Consider the following 19,259-nt stretch of genomic DNA (forward strand, 5'->3'; position numbering starts at 1 on the left):
GCTTTGCCAGTTCCTTTGCATTCTCTCCCACTGACTGAGGACAGCCTTGTCCTGAATAGGAAAAGGGGAACAGTGCAAGAGCACAGATGTCTGACATCTTCCTGTCTTCTGGCTCAGAGCGAGGGAGATGAATAAAAACTGCCAGAGAAATGCCTCGGAATAACCCTTTCTGGTTGGAGACACAGTATCCTGGAAACACCCATCATTTGGCAGAGACACTCACTTCATTCCTTAGCTACACAAGCAAATTTCTTTAACTCTTCTCAAGATCATTGCTGGACTGGATTGCAAGTGTTTTCTGTCAAAACAAAAACAAACAAACAAAAATGCAACAAAAAAACCCCAACCAGTTTGTTTCTTTCTGTTTTACATATGCGGCATTTCCTAAAAGGAACAAAATGTTGAAACAATGAAATATTTTTCCTTTTTACAGCCCTATCTTTCATTAAGAGACAGTTTGCCTAACATCTCTTCTTCCCTGTTAAGATGATAGATGGGGCTGAACAAGACTTACAGGATCCAGTGGGGTGCCATTTGCGTCACCAGCAACAGTGGTCATCAGGGAATGATCTACCATTTCAATTGCTTCAAGGAGAGATGGAGAGGAAAATAGAGCAGGCTAAGATTATTTATTACAGTGGATGGAACAGACTTTGAAGTTAGACAAATGGAAATTTGGATTATTTGCAGGAACAGATCCTATGTGAGGCTGTTGAGTTAGGCAAGGCTCTGGTTTTGGAGGAAATATCACATGAGTGTACTCAGACTTGAAAGCTCCAAGAAGGACAGCTGGAGGCTGCCTTAGCAATCTAGAAAGGGATGCATCAGTGATGAACCAGAGAATGGAGTTCATCACCACTGCCCTGCTCAACAAGCTGGGGCCAGTTCTCCCCTGGATGTCATTCCATTATAGTTGCTGGGGGGACACTGGAAGGGACTTCAGAATAACAGGTGAAACTCTGGTCTTCTACAAATCAGGTTTTTTGCTGCAGAAGACTTTCCTTTGCACACTTGAGACCACCAGAGAGGAGGAGATGAACTCTAACAACTAACAAAAGGCCAGCCATCAGATTTACTGCCTAAACAGTGATCTCACCTGCAGAGATTTTTACATGGCCTCTTACACTTCCCCACTCCTGACCTGAAAGCCCTGAAGTTCCTGCACTGTCACATTTTTGTCTTCCCCCAGGGAAATCAACCTGGATGGAAAGTGACAAGTATACACATGTTCTGTGAACTCTTAGGAACACTTCTGAAAGCTGAGCTAAGGAGAATGAGAGACAAAATGCCCATGTTACTGGAAGTGGTAAGTGCCCTAGGAAGCCCCCCTGAAATTCTTGACACACACCAGCAACTCTTTCTCTGCTCATCCTCACTGAAACATCTAAATTGTCAGTGTTTTAATGCTCCCTCTGTGCCATTTTCTCACCTCCAGTCCACCAAGCTCATGGACAGTTCTGCTGATGGAGAAGCCTGTAGTAATTCCATGGAATCAAAAAGACTGAATCTGACAGGAGTGCAATCAGACCATGAGGATTTGGTAGCAAATTTTACAGGGAAAGAGGGAATTGGGGGTTGGGGCTGTTCTAAAATAAATTGTTTGACCAAACACTTGGTAAGTTCTTTACTCCTTGTTCCTTTCTGAACACAGTTATTTGTCCCAGGTTCACACTCTTTCATGTCCAAGCTAATTTCTTTCACAAGATTAATCAGCAGCTGGAGGCAGGTGATATCATAGACTTTGACATTGGATTGTCAACAAATATTACATTTCTCTCTCTCTTTTTTTTTTTTTTAACTAAACAGCTGCAGTGATGGCTTTGCTGGCTGGTGGCCAGCTGAGTCTCTTCACAGAAATGTAACACTCCTTGCCTCAATTTTCCCATATTCCCAACTTGTTTGCTCTCTGATGGAAAATTTTATTTCCATGGCAAGACACTTAATAGCACCTCCAGTTGCAATGCATCCAAGAAAAATATCCTGCAAGGACCAGGGGAATCCTCATAGCTCTGACAAAAGAAGCATTCATCCCTTTTCCTTTAGAGGGAAAATAGTGCTAGGGCACCTTCTGTATCCTAAGGTAATTGAACAAATAGATTTTCATTTCAAATGGAAGATGGATGGAAGGAGGTTGGAGTCCCTCAGATGCAAGCTGTCAACATGAACACACATTTCAATTGCATTTACAAGGAAATAAAATGTGTCTCAGCTTCTGGACATTCAGAAAAAGGATGATGATCCCTGCAGGAAGAGTGCAGGACAATTTTCTGCTGATGAAATTTGCCTGGCAGTTGTTAAGAGATGTCATCTACCAGCTTTACCAGAGATAGATATCGCCTGAAGTCAGTACTGCACTTCATTCTCTGTTAAAAATCTGATTAATGACACTCATCTTTTTTCTCCCTTGAAATATAGATATACTCTCCCACTCTTAATGCTTAAATGATTCTCAGAGGGGTCTTTTTTTTCCTCAAGCTTGGGGCGAATGGTACTGTTTGCCTGGTACAATGAGTTGTAAAAAGGGAAGCTTGGGCCTTGAGTTATCTAAAAACTGCAGGGGCTTTGTCAAGTTCTGTCTCAAATAAAGTACTGGTTTAAAAAGCCCACACCTGGTCTAACCTGCCCTCAGTGATAAATTCTGTCTTTGGGAAGGTAGTCTTGAGGGGTCGGTTTTGAAGTAATTTTAATTTTCAAAGTGTGCATAATACACTTGTGAGCACAAATGTTGATGAGTTTTGGTTGATTTAGTTTAATTGAGGTGTTGGCTGTATTGCAGGTAAATGGATCTGGAATAGCTGCTAGAGCACTCAGTTTTCCAAATCATTACAGAAGTATTTTATGTTAATATGCTTAAGCACTTAAAATTATGGAAGCTTTTTCATCAATAAGTGCAAAATTATTGCAGCAATTCTGAGTATCAGCAGGGCTTGATAGCCTTTAATTAATTTTGCTTACATTTGAAATAATCAGAATTATTTCAATATAATAAACTAGATCAATCCCTGGGAAGACTCACATAAAGTGGATTACATCCCACCTGAAATAAGCTTTGGCTCTGTCACTTAGATAATCCATTAAAAATCCCCAAAAGGCTAACAATTGTAGCTGGAAACACAAATTATAGTCTGCATATGTTACTCTGTTATTTCCAAAGAAAAATACCTGCTGATTTCAATAGGCTACAGATCAGGTCTTATACTGTACACATAAATTAGAAATCCATCTGTCTCTGGGACAGAAACTTATCAAGTTCTCTCTTCCAGAATTCAGTTCAAAATCCCTCCTGTTTCTGAGGAAGTAATGTTTTCCACATTTCCTATTTTCACTTGTACTATTCAAAGATCGAAAGCAAGGATTTACATACAAGGTGCTAAATAATCTGCTGAATTCAAATCAGTTTCCACTGGGTAGATAAATTTTTTTCCATCCACATTGAAGTTAAGCACACTGGACCAGCCTTTCTTTAAACATCTGATGCAATGTAAACAGGATGAATGAATAGGTAACTCCCTGCAGATGGAAGAGCTCTGAGCACTTGGCAGTGAGGAGGCCAGTGCTGCCCATGGCACAAGTCAGAAAACAGAGGGCAATAGCAGTGACAGTGATGTCCAGCACAGTGAAGGGAAGCAGCAGCAGAGAAAGCAATAAGGCCAAGCCAGGACCACTCTGGGGTCTCAGGGCTGCATTGATGGCCTTGGCTCTTGTTTTTAGAGAAGGACAGAGGTAAATAGCTAAAAATAGCTAAAGCCTTTTTCCTCATTCCTGTTTTCTCATGGTTACGTTTGCATGATGAACTTCAGTGAAGCCAACACACTGGGTAGGTTACTTGTACTTGTCCTGCTTGACACAGTTACTGCCTGAGCTCTTGCTGTAGGAATTTATCTGCAGCTGCCTCAGCTCAGCTTGGCCCTGCCACAGTTTCTCAGCCTGCATGGAGAGCCTTTGTTGTCCATCATATCCTCTCCTCTAAGAGCCTGAATGAGAGATGTGGGACTCCAGGGGCTCTCCAAAATGCAGTTTATTCCATCCAAGAGTTACAGCAGCCCAGGGTAGTGGGTGACAGAGCCTGTGCCTACAGCTGTCAGCTCCAGCTGCAGGCAGGCCTGGACACCCTTAGTTTAGGTTACAATGCATTATATACTTTTCTTTGTTGATCATCTTAATACAGAAGAACCAATCTATACCTTAACTTTTATCTATAGCCAATCATAACTACTATAATTACCATATTCATGTTACTATTCTCCAATCACTAAAAGTTAGTACCTTACAGTTTAAGCTAGAAGCTGTTTTTCAGTTTTCTTGCAGTGGAAAATTCTGAGACCTTTTTTCTACTTGCAACATTTGCTGACTTGTTTGCCTGTGCTATCTTTCTGCTTGGTAAAAACATCTTCTTGTTTGAGGTAGGTTTATCCTTTGCTCTAAGTCATAAAACCCCCTTCTAACTAACAGACCCTTTGCCTCCTTGGTTATCCAGTAAGACTGGCTCAGCAATTCTTTTCTTCTATATCAAAACTTGCTTCCATCTCTATTCCTTCTTCAGACTCTACATTCAAAAATCTTTCTGCCAAGCACACACATCTGTGAGACTTTCTTGTCAAACTTTCATCCTTCCCAACACTCTCCCTGCAGGTGAACAACAAAGTCCAGACAATCTGCTCTGTGTGTCTGTCTGGGCCAGGCTTTCCGTGGTTCTCAGGCAGCTCAAGGAGACCCTTCCCCTTCAACCTAAACTTCTTTTAGCCCCAGCTTCTATTAGTTCTGCCCATAATATTCCAGTACTTCTTGGGCTCACATTCACTGTCCTCACACTGCTGTTAGTGATTCATAAAACTCATGGAGTCAGACCCAAATGCTGAAGGAAAGAGAATCACTGACTCCTACAGGCATTGAATCAAATTTTTCCTTTACTGAAAGATATGCAGTCTTGCAGAGAGGGTTGAATCTGAAAGCTTGGTGGAGCATCATTGGTTTTGTTGTTTGGTTTCCTGAAGGGTAAGTATCAAATAAAAGCATATTAAAACCAACCCAAGAAAGGGCTAGAATGAGTAGCTCCTGTCTATTTCATTTTGAAAATGTACTTAAGCAACCTTTTATTTACAGCTAATCCTATGGAGCAGCCACTGAGACACTGCTGAAAGTTAAGAGCATTACCTCAATACCTGGAGCAGTGCTAATGAAACCACAGAGCTGGGTTATTCTGCAGAAGAAATGAAGAGACATAGAAAACAGATTTCTGTTTTCTTTTAGCATTATTTCTTTTAGCTGGAGAACCCACAGGTAAATAGAGGAGGCCAGGAGGTGCCAGTCAGGGTGCCACATGGAGAAGGGGAAGCCATGCCTAGAGGAGAAGCAGCCCCATAGGCACAGCAGTGGGGCAGTGGCTGCAACCCCAGTTGCTCACAGTTCTGCCTGGGCAGTGAAGCAGGAGCTTCATCTCAAGAACAGCAAGTGTACAAACATTTCTGCATAGGTAAAAGGTGCCCAGCTGAAAAGGTTCAAGTTTGGGGCACTGCTACTCCTAACACTTTCCCTCTTCCCCCTGGGAGACCAACTCCCAGAGGCAAGTGGATGCAGCACTGACCTTTCAGGACTTATGAAATGCAAACACAGCTTTATTTACTTCCTGACCCTTGGCTCAAAAACATCTGCAGCTTTTTAAATGAAAAGCAACCACTGTGATTTAGCAACTTCTTCTGCCTCTGCTTCATTTTGCCAAGAGACAGAGGCCACGCTGTGATATGAGCACGGGTGTTTTGGTGACATTTGAGAAGGATCAGCTGGGCCCCCCAGGCAGTTGGCACCGCTGCTTTCCATTTTGCATCTTGTCCAGCAGGACAAAGCCTGGCTGCTCAGGTAAAGGGCCACAGCTGGAGATTTTAGTCAAATCAAGAAAATACATTCAAAATGAAGCCTTCTTCCTCAGAAACATCTTGAGTTTCTGTTCCAGACAAGACAGTTGAGTTAGCAGTCTGAACTTCTCTTGTCCCTCCAGTATGTGGCAGAAAAGCTGCTGCTGCTGCTTCTTTTGCTTCTTCTCTACTAGAAGAAAAAGCTGATCAAGTTTTGCCAGATCAACCCTGCGCCATGAGCACAGGTGCTCATTTTTTTGAGGAGAGCTCTTGGCAAAGCTTTTCATCCTTATTCTTCCTGATGAAACTCTGGAAATTTGTTGGAAGCAATTGGTTCCAGTCAATTTGGTGGGGTGATGCTGGAAACTGCATAGTGGTTGCTGCAGGATTGTTAAAAAAAAAAAGACTTCTGCAAATATTTGAAACTGAGTCCATGCAAATTTCATTTGTCAACCTAATCTTCATGGATTCAGCAAAATGGAAAGGGATTCTCCAGTATCTGCCTCATCTGACAAACTTCAAGCACTAGCAGCAGCAGGTTGTACTTTTGGCAAGGTAAATCAGTTCCTTTGCACATGAAAGAGCTCTCAGGATGTCTGCTAGGACAGATGTAGGTACATATACAGTAAGCCTTCTTAAGGTAGCAGATGAGGATGGTAGGGAATGTCCTGATTTGGTTTTTCAGGATATTCTCAGCAAATCTTGACACAGTATTTCTTAGCGGTAGAAATACTGAAAAAAAAAATAGGTTTTGGTTATTTCTGATTACTTTAAGCCCAGGAAGTGGAAAGATAGTGTCATGATATTGTGCTTTTTTTGTACTTGATCCATATCTTACTGTACCAAAAATTTGTATTTTCTTGTGGCATCTGCTGAATGCTGACAAGATAGATGTTAGCATCATGTTAGTACCTACAAATTCATTCCATATTGAAGTGGCTGAAAACAACTAATATCTGTGTTTCTATCAGTTTTGATGCTTTGGAAAATTCTATACTTCTCCCAAATGACAGAAGCACAAGGAGGGTTATGACTTAACAGAACTGTATTGTAACATTTTATTCAGCCTCAACTTTAGATTCAAAATGCCCCTATGAGGCCTTTTTAATCTCCACCTTTGTATTTTCTGAAATCAAATTCTTAGTTACAATAACTTTCTCTTTCTTGGTTTGGAAATGATGACAACTAACTTGTCTCCTCTGCATTTTTTTGGTACTCTTCTATTATGGCCCCTATTTCAAGAGAGATGACATCACCTGCCATGAACCTGTAAGTTGTGTAAAAAACAGCACCTGATGCACTCTCACCAGACCCAGGTTTGAAGGAAGGCTGCCTGAGAAGAAGTCCAGACATGCAGCCTGTGGTAGGAGCAGCTTCTGCAGAGGAGAATGGTCCCTCATCACCATGACTCCACAGACAGACTCTGGCTGGTGTCCAACTCCATCTGATACTTCACCACACCATAATGACTCTTTTCTAGCTGGCTTGTCCTGTCTCTGCAGTCTCTGTACCCCAAGGGGCTGCTTTCAGGGAGATGAACTGGTTTGTCCCAGCCCAGAGAAGAAAGCCAAAGGCCCCAGGCAGAAGTGGTATGCTCAGCAAAACCCAGAAAAAGGGCAGCATGTGGCCAATGCAGAAGCTGCACCAGCAACAAAGGCCATTCTCATAAAATACATCACTTATATTTCCTGGTGAGTCAACCCTCCTTCCTCCCCTCAGGTCAGACTAAGGGAGAGCTCAGGGAAGAGGTTTGGGGTTTTCCTGTCCATCCTGCATTAGGTGGGGATGTAATGACAGCATTGCAGCTGGCAAAGCTGCACAGCTGTCCTACAGGAGTCACACACCGTCCTTCCTGTCTCTGTGGTGAGTGGATATGCTTTTATGGCACACTGGAAATGACACAGTCCAGTGCTCAGTGACTGCTGAATGCTCCACAATGGCATCAGTCAGGGACTCTGGGATTTGCCAGAACAAGTGCTGCTCAGGAAGCAATTCCCTTTCCACTCCTTCCCTCCCTTTGTTCCCCTTAACCCTTCTTCTTGCTTTTCTCCCCATCTTTCCTTCTCTCCTTCCCTCCTTTTTCGCTCCCTCCTTCTGGAGAACAGCTCCTACTATTGTTTATCACCATATAGCATTGCTTGCCATGAGGAAACTTTGGAAACCAAGGAAAACAGAGACCTTGTGACAAAATTCAAGTGAACAATGGCTTCAAGGGCACTCAGCTTTTGGCAGCACGAGCACCACGGTGAGCTCAGCATCTGGCAGGATGGGCCCTGGATTAGGAGACAAGAGGACAAAGAAGCACAGAAGAGCATTAGGAAAGATGAAGAAAGATGCATTGCCTTCTGGAATGAGATGGACAATGCAACCATGCAGGTATTTGTTTAGATATGTTGCACCATGATCCATATGCAAAAGTTTGATATGTTTTCTCAGAACATCTGGTATAAACTGGACTGCACACTTCTGAAAAAGTCTTAGTTTTGAAGGCAGCAGAGTTAAAAGTTTCTGTATTTTGATTCTTTGTCCCATCTGCTATTCTTTCCTTTCTTTCTTTCTTTCTTTCTTTCTTTCTTTCTTTCTTTCTTCCTTTCTTCCTTTCTTCCTTTCTTCCTTTCTTCCTTTCCCTTCCTTCCTTTCCCTTCCTTCCTTCCTTTCCCTTCCTTCCTTCCTTCCTTCCTTCCTTCCTTCCTTCCTTCCTTCCTTCCTTCCTTCCTTCCTTCCTTCCTTCCTTCCTTCCTTCCTTCCTTCCTTCCTTCCTTCCTTCCTTCCTTTCCTTCCTTTCCTTCCTTTCCTTCCTTCCTTTCTCTTTTTAGCTCTTCTTTCTCTGGTGCTGAGGATTTGTTAGCTCATGCAGTGGTTAGAGTCAATTTGACATTTGCAGACACTAATGGAGGTGTTTGGGCTCATTGCTGTGTATGTTTGAGTAGCCGTTATGATTCAATTTTTCTTCCATGAGTCAACTGATGCTTGTTTCAGACTTCACAAGAGCTATTTTACAGCAAAAAGCTTCCCATCACTCTAAGTCCTTGTATAAAGGTACACAGGAGGCTGCTATCATTTGCATGCTCTTTCCACTCTTTATAGATTTCAATGGGAGAGTATGTCCTATTTATAGAAATCAATTGAATAGTTCAAATAAACCACAAACAGTCATATGAGATGCTGACAACTGAGGCACATGTTTTGAGTGATTAGCTGTCCATCAACTTCGCAGTATAGGTTGGCTGAACCAAAAATTATGTTGTTAACATAGAAAGGAACTAATTCAGCATGTCAGAAATGTATTGGCTTTACAACATTAGACAGAGTTTTTCCCTTTGACTAAATCTGGTGGATGTAAAACAGCTTTGAGAAGATGCTTCTGTGAGAAATGAGAGATGTGGGTCACATCCTTTCAGATGTGGGTTTTACGCTGCCTACATGATGGCTTGTGTTTGCAGAAGAGGTGGCCTCTACCATCAGCTACTTTATAATGTTAATCTACTATTTAACTTTTCTTTTTTTCACTATAAGAAGGAAGGATTTAATTTTGGGTTGAGTAAAGTATGTTCAACAAACCAGAGCAACATTTTACAGTTTTTCTTTTGAATGCAAATACAACCCAAATATCTCTACTATGGATCAGTTCAAACCAGTTTCAGTCCAACTGATTTATTTGGCTCAGCTACCCAGCTCAAGATTTATTCAAATTAGCCTATGAGTCAGAACCTCATAAACATAAGTGAAAAGCACATGTATATAACATGCAGGAATCTCTCTGCCCAAGAGTTTACTCTGCAAGTCAGCTGTCAGAAAGGTTCTTATCTCTATGAATATTTAGTAAGTCTGTGCAGGAGTTGGGAAGCCAGCCTGGACTATGAGTATTCTACACCAGGGCCCAAGCCAGAAGGTGTTCTTCCCTTGCTGCTCAAATTTCCAACTTACACTTCCTTTCTACAGCAAAGGTACTCTGGTTCTGGTGGTTCAAGGCTCTCAGAAGGGCCAATTCTCTCAGTGTGCACAAGGTAGTTCTTCAGAAGTCATTAGACATATTAGCTCAGCGCTGGGCTTAGAGTCAAACAGAGGTTCTGTGTTCAGACAGAACCTCTACAGCAAGAACAATTCATCTTTTCAAGATCTAGGAGCACTCCTCTGCCATCACCTACCGAGTGCCTCTGCTGTGGCACTGGCTGTTTTAACTGCAGCTTGGGATCTGAGGGCTAGACTTGATTCAGCACTCACAAGGAATCTTCCCTGAATAAGCAGAGTAGGTGTTGAGTTTATAAGAAGTGTCACAGTGGCTGTCTGAGACAAGAAATTACTTTAGGAGGTGAAATGTTTAAACGGGTTTCTAATATAGCTGCGCTGGGCAGAAAAAGTAAATGAATGTGAAGTTGTTATGGAACCTCCTGTGTACATGTTGCAATAAACAGGGGTGTGAAGAGCTCTGAGAAAGACACAGGAGACAGAAATGCAGATGAGGGAGGAAAGCAGAGGTGGGTGAGAAATGATCTAAGCGTTGGCATTGTGTGCAGTACAGTGGGCATTGCTCATCTCCATGCACAGCACAGCACTTTGCTACCCCTTCCCTCCCTGGAGGGGCTGCCTCAAGGCACTTCTCACTGGTGGGATTATCATCTTTTCCATGCAGATGGGAAAACCAAGGCAGGGAAAGGTCAAAACCAACATTTTAAAAACTGATTTTCTGATTTTTAAAAACTCTCTCTCTGTGGCTTGATTTCTGCAGGTCTAAAAGGAAACCAGTCTTATTTCCTTAATGAAAGCCATGACTTTCATGAACCTCATGACCTTCATGAATCTAATGACTTGCACAAGTGTGGACTATTGTCTGCTCAGCACATATAAAAACAAGGTCCAAGGTGTCTCAGATTCAGCATTTGAGATCAGTACATGGGACATGTTGGTCTCTTAAATGCTACTGTACCTCATACAGAAAGCTACCACAATTAATTTCCTTTTCTAATATAGTGAAGGAATCTTCTTTTTAAATAATAGATCTGATTTGGATGTTACTTATCACAGCTTTTGTATTCACATTGTAATACAAGCTGTCCACAAATAGCATGGAGGTATCTATGGAGTTGCATTTGCTTTTTCCTGACATTTGTATGAGTAAACTCATCTAACTTCATAGGATAGATGAGGAAACTGCATCTTCCCTACATGCCATGAAGAACTGTAATTTTTTTCCTTTAGGACAGGGGTATTGCAGCTCCCCTGACAGGCCTACACCCACCCTCTGTCTTGCTGAGTTTGACACTGCCTTCAGTGACAGCACAGATGCTGGAGTTGAGCTGCTAGGTGACTATCAGGAACTGTGGCCACAGAGTGGTGGCATTCTTTTAACAAAGATTTCAAGCACGGAAAAGCTCCTGACTGAACTAAGAGGAAACCAAGTTGACTGCTTGACACAGGTCTAGATTTTCTCAGGGCAACTTTGCAGTTGGAAATGTCAGGGAATTCAGACTGCATCAGTGAGCACCAATCCAAATTCTGGTGCCACACCTCCCTTTGCTCAGGTGCTCACTTTGGCTCGACCACAGTGCATTCTCTTTTCTGCTATTTCCCCAGCTCCCATATATTAGGCCCACACTGTTTCTATTTGTGCAAGTATCCAGTTCCTCATATGGCTTTAGGAAAAAAACAGCACACCTCCACAATACCACAGACATTTTGGAAAACCTGTAGCTTGCATTCAAATGAATCTCTGTTATTTTTTATTTATTTGCAATGTCCTCTCCTCTGTAACTATGGAATAATGAATTTTGGACAGGCTAACTTCACCTTGACAATGTCAGATCTCTGTGATGTTCTTTCATTTCTCTCTCCTCGACTATTCTATGTAATTCTGTGAGCTGTTAAATGGCAGCTGTAGATATATATACATATAATGATCTCCAGGCTCTACACAGGCTTTAGGAGACAAACACAGACAGGAGCAAATAAAAGAGTTTATCCCACCCCAACAATCAACTCTGGCTGCTCGTGAAAGCTGCAGCATGACTGTGTTTCATGAAGACAGTTTTTGACCAAGAATGAGTGTCTCCCATACTGCCTGCAAAGTTTTGTTGCCCTGGAAACAGGTATTATTGTTATGTGGAAACATCTGTGAGATGTATGGGAACACCAAGGTGATTTGGATGAAATATGGCAATGGAATGGCAATAAAGGTGTGCTTAACTGTGCTTACAAAAAGTTACAGATGAGAAGTATTATTCATCAGCAAAGTAGAATACCATGCAGAATTTTAAAACAATTCACTTCTGAGGTTCTTCTTTAATCAATTGATGCTTTTCAGATGTAGAAAAAGAGAAGGGAAGTTATAAAGATGAGGAGGTACTAGTTACTGTTATTTCCCCAATTTGAGATCTATGCTTGAATGCCTTTGATATATAAAATAAATACTTTTTTCTTCAACTTACAGTTTCATTATACAAGAGAAAAAAAAATGCCTCAAGGTTTGGAAAAGGCACAGTTTAACTGTGGTTTAACTGTAGATTTACCTTTAACCTGCTTTATTTGATCAGAAGAAAATCCCTGTATAAACTCTCTTATTTAATTTATCTTCATATATTATAACCTCTTCAGTTACTGAATAATTGAGAATCAAACTGGCTTGATCCAGTTTAACTAGGCCCATTCAAAACCTAATTTAGGGCTTGATTAAATGGTGCTAATGTAAAGTTAAATAAACTAAGTGCCAGTAAAAGCTATTTTAGGAATTGCCACTCCTGCTGAAGGGTAAGGAGTTTAAAACAAACTCATTTAATTTACTTTAAAAGTTACTAAGATAAACTATTCTAAGTGCTTCTGTGCAGAAAAACTTGCAGAGCTATGACAATGGACTCTGGAAAACTGCTGCTTAACAGGAGTAACGAGTGAAGCACAGAAACAGAAAGCAACTAAACCTTGCATCTTTTATAAACAAAAATCAAAACACAACACTTTCGCCCTTTCCCTTTAGGAGGGTGAAAAATACAATTTTGCCTGCATTTCCTCTGTTTTCTTGCCATTGCTGCTACAGTTGTGCAGTGGGAGCACTGGTCATGATACAACTGTGACAGCAGAAGCAAGCTAGGATCAGACTGAGCCTGACGAGTGAGGTGGAATCCAGCAAATAACGTGGCTTCAGATCAATCGTTCTTGCAGTGTCAGGAGTTTCGCAGCACAGATACATTCTCCATGGAGGGCTATATGAGCAGAGAATGTATTTTGCAGGGATCTGATTACACTAAAAATTCCCTGAAAGGCTTCTTATCCCAGGGAGTCGCGGGGCTGGAGCTGCGGATGTCGGAGCTCATGGCACTCCCGAGGAGAGGGATGTACGCGGCAGAGCTCTGTCCCCTAGCGGGCACAGCGAGGCGATCCTTCGCAGCTTGTGCATGGGGAATCTCCTTCCAGTGAAACAGGGAAGGATTTGAGTATGAATGTATAATTCACATACGGGGGGGACATGAGTGAGGAATGTCCCAACCTCCTCACCAACAAGCCCAAGTCAATTATACAGTTCATCTGAGTAGTTATGGGGAACTTAATTAGAAACTTTTATTCTCTTTTTTGTGTTTTTTTTTTTTTTCCTTTTCCATGTGCATTTTGAAAATATGTTAGACATTTTCTTTCCTTTTTCCCAGGACTGACCTCATTTCAGTTAAAGTCATTGTCTTCAAAAAGACCAGAGCAGTGTGAAGTCACAGTTTTCCAAGCCACACGAAGAGGTCTGCTGATTGCTCAGAGCCTGGGGATTGCCTGAAGGATTTGTCCCAAGATCTGAAAAGCCAAAGAGATACCAACAATCTTAAAGGCATAATGCTGCTTGTCAGACCGGTGCATTTGTCTTCCAAAGGGAAATTTCATCCTTTAGCAAAACTGGACAGAACTTGTACATAAGGAGGCAGGAGAAGCTGTCTGAGAAAGATAGTGGTACAGAGGATACCATGGCAGCAGGGGCTCTGCTCCCAGGCAGGCACAGGGCACTCCCACTGGGCTCCTGCTTGATGGACCTGGGAAGGACCTGTGCCTAAAAGCAAGATTTTGGTGGCATTCCATTGACTTGGATGCATCACTGACTGCTTTGTAACTGCACACTACTACCAGATTTAATTCCTGCTCCCTTCCCACCACTTTGGCCTTGTCTATTTTGAGAGAATCTCCTATTTAGCTCAACTCTATATCCTTCAGAAAGAAGCCATCTACACAGCTCCTGTGATGCTGTAGACCTGGAAGGAATGGACCATGAGGTGATCTCAGGTCTGTGCAACACCATGGGGGATTTGTATTGAGTGAACATTCATGACACATCTTACCCTATCCCCTCAGCACAAAGCTGAGCTTCCAAGGGTCAGACCTACAGACAGCCTACAGTCTAGGGGACTTTGGATCTGTACTTAGCTCTGTTTTAGAGAGAAGGATACACCACACTCTGATCTGTCTGGTTACATCAAAGGCATCAGGGATACACCAATGTGGGAACACTATAAAAATCCACACAGGACTGTGATGCCAATACATGATTCCTGCCCACATGGGGCACTCAGTCATGAGCCCTGGCTGCTTGCTAAGCCCTCTCATGAGTGAGATCTCCTTCAGTTATGAGAAAAATGTTAGCTTTGGTACTCAGTAATGACATTTCCTTGAGGGACTGCAGATCTGTGGAGTGGAATAAACTGAGCAAGACTCCTGGAAAGTACTGTCTATTCCAGAACAAAACTCCAGTGTGCAGGGCCTGACCCTATTCATATCTTCTGTGCAAGCACAAGAGGTTTTAATGTTATTTTGGCAGATGGTGTCATGTCTGTTTCCATTCAAAAGCCAAGGGAGCATCTCTGTTTGGATTTGTGTCAGTAGTTCTATTTCCGGGTATTATTTACCTCTCCTGAAATAAAGCAGTCACAATTCCTTGGATGTATTTGAAGGACTGCAACAGTTTATGACCAAAACCTCCTTGAGATTTCCTACCATAAACATCTCAGTACCAAAATGGAACACATTAGGGCAATCCCAGAGAATGTCCCCGTGTACTTCAGAACAATCTCTCAAGTCATGAAGCTGTGATGCAGCTGGGCATGTGATCTCCCTGGCAATGAGCACAAATCTGCATTATCTGGGAGAGATCCTTTAAGGAAATGACTGCACAGATCTGTTTAAAAAAAAAAAAAAGAAAAAAAAAGAAAAAAACAGAAATATTTTTAATGTCCATAACATAGAGAGTAAGGCTTTGCTCAAAGAACCTGTTAACTTGCTCCCAGGTCAGATGCTTCTCATGTGATGCAGCTAGGAAAAAACATGTGAAAAGGCATCCTGTCTGAAGCAGCATGGAAGTAACACTCAAGGATGGCGAGACAAAAACAACTTTTTGTCTTCCTATTGCCCACTTTAGGCTACAGAAGAGGAACACTGAGCTGAGATAGATTTTTGCCTCGTGCTACAAAGGAGGCAGGCAGGATATGCATTCTGAGAAAGACAGCTGGGTTGAAGTACACAAATTTTTTTCACAAAACCCTTTGCTATGTTGCACAAGACCTACACCTCTTTGCATTTGGGTGAGAGCAAAAAGGGGGGATTTAGTGAGAATGTGGAAAGAAGCAAAGGATTTTTTTTGTCTCTAAATTTTAGTCCAGAGTAGGCACCTGTAAGCCCTTCATACAGCAGAGCAGCACTTTTGAGAGATAGCTGCAAGTTTAGCCTCTAAAGTTGCTGATAAAGGGCAACTGGGCTTGTAAAACCAGTTTCCATCCCTTCAGCCCCTAGAAGAAGGAGCCTAAGAACAATTTCCCTGTCTCCTGCACAGATCTATGGCAGGCTCAGCTGCACTGACAGCTGCCAGTGAGGTGAAGAGCAGCACAGTTCAGACTGTCAACACTTTGGCTTTGAAGTTATAAAATGTTTTAAAACAGATAAATATTTTTACTATTGTCCCAAATTTGTGTCAGATACTTTTGCTCCACAAAATAAAATAAAATCATTGGGGGAATAAAATCATTGTCAGTTGTGGAAAATCTGAGTGCAGCCAAAATTATTCCTTGCCCTAATGTTAACAAAGCAGCATCCTTCACATGTGTGAAGGATTCAATCCATCAGAAAAATTCCCATTTAAAAAATCTCCAGCTGGATCAAGTGTCCAGTGAAAAGGAAATCAAGAGTTCAGCACAAAGACCAAAGGTAGGCACAGCCTTTGAGGGAAACCTGTTAGAAAGAGCTCTGATAGTGAAAAGCTTTTGGCTAGTGGAGAACACAGCCAAGCATAGAGGTTATCAATTTTTCCAGACTGACTTTACCTTGGCAAAGGTAAAAAATAAATAGGCAGCTCTCTGGGGCTCTAAAGAATTTTCCATGTAACTTAGTTCTGTATGCAGTGTTCAAAATAAGAATTATGGTTACAAGGAAGGTGTATCACCTGTCACTGGTATTGTGCAGGGACTTTGGGGAAAAGAATGTGATGGCCAACTCAAGATTTGGGATCTGCAAAAGGTTCCATTTTATCCCATGATTTATAGTGGGGCAGTTCACGTGTTATACCTCGTGTCTCCTTCATTACCATCTTACTCTTCATTCCTTCTGTATACAGAATCATCTTGGGTGGCAGGGAGCAAAGAGGAGTGTGAATCTCCCTGTGTCTGTGCCTGAGGTTCTTCCTGAAATGACAACAGCAGCAGGGGGAAATTGCCATGACTCCAGTTCGTGTCTCTGCCCCCACAGATGATGAGCAAGTGCTACAGAGCTGCCAGAATCTTAATTTCACTTGGCTGCTGCTGGATGAAGCAATGGGAACAGAGGCAGGAGTGGTTTTCTTCTGACTGAAGAGCAATTTCATCTATCTACTGCATTATCTTGCTTACTATCACGCCTTTTATTTTTCTTTTAATTTTTAATTTTAAACAAAAACGCTTACTGTCTGAAAATACAAACTTCCCACACCCATTGCAAACAGGGTGAAATTGTAATTTTCCTTATTCACCCCTCTGATCTCTATACTGAGCAGGGTCAGACAATTCCAGCAAAACTATTCTTTGGCCATTTCCTCTGGTTTCTCTGTTTACTCCTCCACACTTCTCTCTTATTATTTATTACTCCTTTTAATTCCATCAGGATCTGCATACTTGCATATAATTTTCTTTACTGAGGGGATAAGTTGATGAGCATTTAAGCCTTCCAATACTTGAAAGGGGTCTACAAGAACGACAGAAATAGACTTTTTACAAGGGGATTTAGTGACAAGACAAAGGGGGATGGATTCAGACTGAAAGAGAGTAGGTTTCGATTACATATTAGATATTAGGAGCAAGTTCCGTACTCTGAGGGTGGTGAGGCGCTGGGCACAGGCAGCCCACAGCAGCTGTGGATGCCCCATCCCTGGAAGTGTTCAGGGACATATTGGACAGGGCCTTAAGCAACATGGTTTAGAGGAAGGCTCCAAGCCATGCAAGGGGTTGGCACTGGATGGCCTTCACAGGCCCTTCCAACCGTAGCCATTCGGGAACTCCGCCTGCCCCGAGGCTGGGGCACGGCCCGCACCCGCCCCGCCATGGCGGCGCAACCGCCTCACAGGCCGCCACCGAGCACTGGGCGGGCGGGGACAGCCGCCTTCCTATTGGCCGAGCCTCTTCCCGTTCTTCTCTTCTATTGGAGGAGAGCGGCCCGTAGGCGGGGAGAGCTTCTGAGTGACGGCTGCGACGGCGAATGGGCGGGCGCAGCCGTCCCTCCCGGCCGGCACTGGGGCGGGAGCCAATGGGAGCGGCGGGGGGCGCGTGCGGTGCCGGGAGCAGGTAAACAGCGGGGCCGGCCGGGGCGCGGGAGCGGAACCGGGATGCGGGATTGGGATCGGAATCGGGACGGGGATCGGGATGCTGCGGGCTATGGATGGGATGGGATGGGACGGGCCCTACGTTCGCGCGGGGTCTCGGGGTCGCCGCGCTCCTGGAGCTGCCTGTGTCTCTCTGTGTATGCATTTACGTAAAAAAATGCATGTTCTCATATAGGTGCATATTATATATAAAACCCTACATGTTTCCACGTGTGTTTGTGTATGTACGCGTGTTAAAATATCTGTATCGCTATTTCTCCTGGGCGGTGGCGGCGTATCCCGGCTTTCATTTGGAAGCGCCCCCGGCGCCCCTCCGGAGGCAGAGGGAGACAGAGAACTCCGGGCAGAGTTCTTTCAGCGTTCAGAGGGGAGGGAGAACATCGTCATGGGAGCAGGAGCCCCTCTGGCCTCCTGCAAAGCCTCTGCCTGCAGGGCTGGGGCTTCTCTTCGATTTGGTTTTTTTTTTTCCGCTTTCCTTTAATGTTTGCTGTCGGTGTCGCGGGCCGTGCACCTTGGATGCGCAGGGCAGCAGCCCAGCCCCGCTGTGTGCCCGTGTCCCTTTGAGGGCGCAGGGCAAAGCAGCCGCTCGGCCAGGACACAGGAGCTCAGCTCGACACAGGTGTCCTTGGGTGTCCCCGAAGTGTCACCTCCAGCTCCGGCTGGCTCTGATGCCCTCGGCAATGCTGGGACCGGTGCTAGTTGCTGCTCCCGCATGGGCTTTGGGGTTTGACTTGTGGGAGCAGCTCTGCTCGGCTGTGGTGCCTTTGTGCTGTGACAAGGAGTTGGCTGATGGAGAATTTGGGCTCAGCGCTGGCAGAATAATCCTCCTGCCCCTCTCGGGCAGGGTCTGATTTCAGCTCTGCCAGCAGAATCGCCCTTTGGGGCTACATCTTTAGCCTTTCTTGTGGGACAAGAGAAAGCAGTGCTGGTTCAGCCACCATGTAGAAAGAAAGCTACAAATCTTTACTGCTTCCCATAGCATCTTGTGTTTTGTTATTTTTGTGTTCTGGGGCGGAAAGTGAATGGGATTTGCACTCTGAGATGGTGTGTTCCAAGTCCCCTGGCATTTTAGCAGCATGCCCATTCTGTATTTATTGGCAAGAGCATGGAAATCTTTCCTCCGAATTTTGGCCCCACCACTTCTGATTTCTTAAGTTTATTTCCTTCTCTTCATATTTATCAACAACAGTGGTTGCTGCAGCCGAAACTTAGGAGAACATCAGGCTGTTGGTATCATCTCAGAGCTTTCTCTTGATCTAAATATAGCAAAGAAAATACATTTTTCTTAATCTAACTGCCATCAAAGAGAACAATATGGATATGAAGGAATTTTAACTCTCAAGTGGATAATTAAGTATTCTGCCAGGCTATAGCAGCTATTTTGTGCTATATATTGTGGAGGTATTATTTGTGATGGATGAAATGCAAAGCAAATTATTTAGATTGTTTGCAGCATGAAAATAAAAGGCAAACTGAGGCTAGATCTTAATGTTAGTGAACTGGCCCAGTTTAATCAAAATCCATAAAGCTGTTTTTTTACAGTTGAGGAAAGAGGTCTCTTGCATGAAAGACATCTGGAAAGAGAATTGGTGATTCCTGCTTCC

Source organism: Haemorhous mexicanus, chromosome 3, assembly GCF_027477595.1.
Source record: "Haemorhous mexicanus isolate bHaeMex1 chromosome 3, bHaeMex1.pri, whole genome shotgun sequence".
NCBI classification, from domain to species: Eukaryota; Metazoa; Chordata; class Aves; order Passeriformes; family Fringillidae; genus Haemorhous; species Haemorhous mexicanus.